We start from the raw sequence: 4,428 nt of genomic DNA, 5'->3' as shown, positions 1-4,428 counted from the left end.
GATGTTCAATAATCAAATTTCGGATACTGATCGAAATTTGGTCTTTTTTGGGCATTTTGAAACAAATAACTTCCAATTTTGAACACAAAACTGAAATTTTGAGCACGAAAACTTCAAGAGCACTAAATGACAGATAGACACAATGCTTACATTCGATAAAATTGCAGAATACACACTAAAACTCTGTAAAACACATTTAAATCATAGTATCCGTTTGGGGGTGGATAAACTTTTTTTGCGTAATTTTTTACCATTTTTCATAGTTTATCACATGAAATCTCAAGAAAAGATATAAACGCCGTATTTTCAATGGCAATGTGATAAATAAACATAAATTGATAAATCATGGCGTAACACTCATAAAATTAAACTGATTTCACCAGAAAAACAAAAAGAAATGTTAATTGGTAGGGGGTGGATAAACTTTTTTTGCATACTGTATTAAGGAAGTTCATGTGCACACTAGCGCCGCGTAGTGTGAGAGTTCTGAAATAATATGACCATCATCCGAAAGGACTTAGTCACCTGAACAACTTTGCTGAAGACAGTAACCTTCTATATGGCCAGGTTTTCGAGATACAGCTTATACAGGAAATTCACTTGCACACTAGCGCCCCGTAGTGAGTGTGTTCTGAACTAATATGAACATCATCCGAAAGGACTTGATCACCTGCACAACTTTGCTCAAAACAGCAACTTTGTATATGGCCAGGCTCTCGAGATACAGTTTATATAGGAATTGCACATGCACACTAGCGCTGCGTAGTGAGAGAGTTCTGAACTAATATGGCCACCATCCGAAAGGACTTGATCACCTCCACAACTTTGCTGAAAACAGCAACTTTCTATATGGCCATGCTCTCGAGATACAGTTTATATATGAATTGCACATGCACACTAGCGCTGCGTAGTGATAGAGTTCTGAACTAATATGGCCACCATCCGAAAGGACTTGGTCACCTGAATAACTTTGCTGAAAACAGCAACTTTCTATATGGTCAGGATCACGAAATATTCTATGTTGGAAATATGATCCATATATTATAGCGCCCGTCATAAGAAACATAAAAGTGAAGCGCCTCTAGCGGCGTAGTTCCCAATTTAACTTGAATCCAATGGCACAGGCTTGTTGGTCTAACCCAGTACAGCAACTTTGTCGAAGACAGTATAGCTTTATGTATTGAAACAAATTAGATAATCCACTATAGCCCCCATTAGTGAAAATTCCATAAGCTGTGGGTATCCTTATTCGCGGATAGCCCGGCAATAAGGATCCGGCAATAAGGGATACCGGCAATAAGGAATTCGAATCCGGCAATAAGGGTTTCTCCTGACTGTATCTGAACACGCATAAAAATTTCCCATACCGGGAATCGAACCCGGGCCTTCTGGGTGAAAGCCAGATATCCTAGCCACTAGACCATATGGGATATATGCGAAATGAGGATGAAAACGTAGTTTATACATTAAGTTGAACAAAGAAGTAATTCTCGACTAATTTTTGATGATCAGCTAATGAGCTACCCTGCAGTTTCTTTATTACCGATCCTTTGGTCATGCTCCATATACATTTTCATGTTTATCAGCATTGATCTAAGCACAGGGCTATCCACACACGCCTATGCCCTTCATCCATCTCTCGGAAACCGAAAGCATCACCATCATCAGCAGGAGACTGGGTGAACGAAAGAAGGGGTTATAAATTTAATATTGTGGAGAAAAAAAAATACGAAAATAAGGGACACAAAGAGAATAGCTGATTGAGAATTCAAGATAGGCTTCGGAGACTCTGTTGCTCCGTTGTTTACTGCTGCTGCTCTTATGATGACCATCAACCAGCTCGGCGGGTTCTCTTGGGCAGAGGGTTTGAAGAAGGTGCGGTAAGCACACAAATTGTAAAACGACCCAAAACCCTGCGGCGAAAGTGGAGCTCGGACCAAAAACACAGCTGAGAAGCAAGAGAGAGAGCCGGATTTCGTGAACCCATCATCATCGGCCAAAACAAAACCGCTCCAGGGGACAGTTATTACAAATGAATGGCGTACACAGATTTTTTGGATAACAACAATCGTAGATATTGTTTGAAACCTTACGCCGTATGACAACAGGTCGAACGGTGCACGTAGGAAACAGTGCAAGAATGATTTTTAAAACGGGCGTATCTGCTTTTGTAAACACAGATTAGAACGTCAATTTGTCGAAACTCTTAGCTCTCCCACGCAAACTAACACCACTATCTTGAAGGGGAAACCTTGCTATCAGCTAACAGTTAAAAGCATTATAATAGTAGATACGCCCTTTGAAAAATCGTCGCCAAACCATATTTTTAAATTTTAATCTTCCACATTGAACCATCGAATCTACTCACTCACAGCGAAGGCGAATGGCAAAACATTCGAGCTCATGTGTACGTGAGATGTGCGTGCCTCTACCTCCTCGCTTCCTACTCATCCACCAGGCTCGCTCAAATCCACATAATCGATTCTAGAGTGCTGCTGCCGTGACAACCTCTACCAGCCCAGAAAAGACACCAAACGAGTGCAGATAAGTGGAGGGTACCGATCAGCTTCCCCATCCAGCGTTCTCCACGACGAGCACTACATCTGGTCTCCAAGTAGGTACCTACTTACCGAAGCACAGGCCACCGCTTTTGAAACCGGTTATGGAACCTAGAATTAGGCATAATATCTAATAAAGTATGCCTCCCCGACGACCGCAACCCACGACGACGACGACGACGTGTTCAGCTTCAGCGTGCGTGTGCTCTGCTCTGCCTGGTCGAGGCTTCGAGTGAGCACGGTCTAAGTAGATTACTGTTAGATGAAACGAAAACCACTTTGATTTCTGCATGGAGCAGCTAATCTCTGAACCGATCGTGTGTGTGTGTGTGTGTGTGTGTGTGTGTGTGTATGTGCGTTTGAGCATGTTTGAAACCGGGTGCAGCAGGCAAGTATTGAAACTTACGTGAGCAAAATTAATCTTATTAGATTCTGTTTTTTGTTCGTTTCAATTTTTGCTGCCTATCATTCTTCTGCTCTCGTTTTATTTTATTTTATTCAAATCGATTTCCACCCCACCCGCTGCTCCAGTTCTCGCTCTAGCCGGGAATCGTTTGTTTACCCACATTTTGAGCAGCGCACGTCATAAACCGGGTAGATAGAAGGAACTTGAGCAAAGATAATATGAGGCAGAACTGTGACGATGACTGTTGTGAGTGTATGTCGAGGTAAAGTGGGCAGCAGAATGAACGTGTAACCCAAGTGAAGCGGTGATGATAATATTTAATTTGGATCGGTTGCTTGTTTTTTAATCGGCAGAAGGCCTACTGGGGAGCATATAGGTAGCGTGGCCGAGCGGTCTAAGGCGCTGGTTTAAGGCACCAGTCACTTCGGTGGCGTGGGTTCGAATCCCACCGCTGCCACAGAATTTTTTACACTACCCGTGGTTAATCTAATAAGATTATATTTAAACCAACTCGTCCGCGAAAGCGAACGATTGTAACACAAATATTCACATTACTATATCCCATATGGTCTAGTGGCTAGGATATCTGGCTTTCACCCAGAAGGCCCGGGTTCGATTCCCGGTATGGGAAATCTTTTTACGTGTTCACTAATCTTGAGACTTTTACAAAGAAACCCAAAATAAATTTCTCTTACCTTGACTTGACTGTAAGGTTGGATTTATTACATCCTGTGCTGACTGTAAGGTTGGATTTATTACATCCTGTGCATATGTTTCATAGAACAAATGTAATGCCAGTTTTTGCAATGCACTGCCAGCGTACAAACAAGTTTTTCTAGAAAACATCCCTTCACGAGATGATTTTCTAGACGCAAAGCATTTAAGAAAGCAAACTTGATTCAAAAAACAAGCTAACATAAAAATTACAAAATTATTTAAAAATCATCCGGACACCACATTACAGAATCCGAATACATGTTGCGAAACATTGGAAATTCTGCATAAATTCATGCAGATAGGTAATAAAATTTACATTTCCCAGTTGTGTGTAGTTACATGGAAGTACAATAACTTTTAAAATATGTATTTTAACGTGCTTACTACCGATTCCAGTGATAATGATCATTGTGCAATTAGGTTTACCAAAATACATTTTATAATTTTCACTTTGTCTTTTAGTACTTCTTCAAATCCCATTGTCGTAGATTTGACGTAGTATTACGAAAGGTAGTTTTGATGTCACAGCAAAAGTATAGCATATATTAAATTGATTTCTTAACTCGTTATCAGTGATAAAGTTCGATAGGTTGAAATTTGGAAGCAACTTGAGGGTTCTGTTTGTGAGGTGCCCTGTCGATGTCCATGTAGTGCAAGCCAATCCTGACGATATGTCTTGGATACAAGCTCTTACTCATTAGGTAACTTTTATCAGTCATTTGTGGTCCTGAAAAGGACCGATTGGTT

The 4,428-nt window shown here is 40.9% G+C and overlaps 3 non-coding genes across 3 annotated transcripts; 2 read left to right on the top strand and 1 right to left on the bottom strand.

Moving 5' to 3' along the window:
• Nucleotides 1–1,358: 1,358 nt before the first annotated feature.
• TRNAE-UUC (transfer RNA glutamic acid (anticodon UUC)) lies at nucleotides 1,359–1,430 on the bottom strand. The gene has a single exon. It is a non-coding gene; the product is annotated as a tRNA-Glu (tRNA).
• A 1,909-nt stretch (nucleotides 1,431–3,339) lies between these two features.
• Nucleotides 3,340–3,421, top strand: TRNAL-AAG (transfer RNA leucine (anticodon AAG)). The gene has a single exon. It is a non-coding gene; the product is annotated as a tRNA-Leu (tRNA).
• Nucleotides 3,422–3,523: 102 nt separating this feature from the next.
• Nucleotides 3,524–3,595, top strand: TRNAE-UUC (transfer RNA glutamic acid (anticodon UUC)). Its single transcript has one exon. It is a non-coding gene; the product is annotated as a tRNA-Glu (tRNA).
• Nucleotides 3,596–4,428: the final 833 nt, after the last annotated feature.

The sequence above is a fragment of the Ochlerotatus camptorhynchus genome, unplaced genomic scaffold, assembly GCF_037179485.1.
Source record: "Ochlerotatus camptorhynchus isolate MF236.1 unplaced genomic scaffold, CSIRO-AGI_Acam_v1.1 ptg000358l, whole genome shotgun sequence".
Taxonomy (NCBI): domain Eukaryota; kingdom Metazoa; phylum Arthropoda; class Insecta; order Diptera; family Culicidae; genus Ochlerotatus; species Ochlerotatus camptorhynchus.
This window is presented reverse-complemented; position numbering and strand designations above follow the sequence as displayed.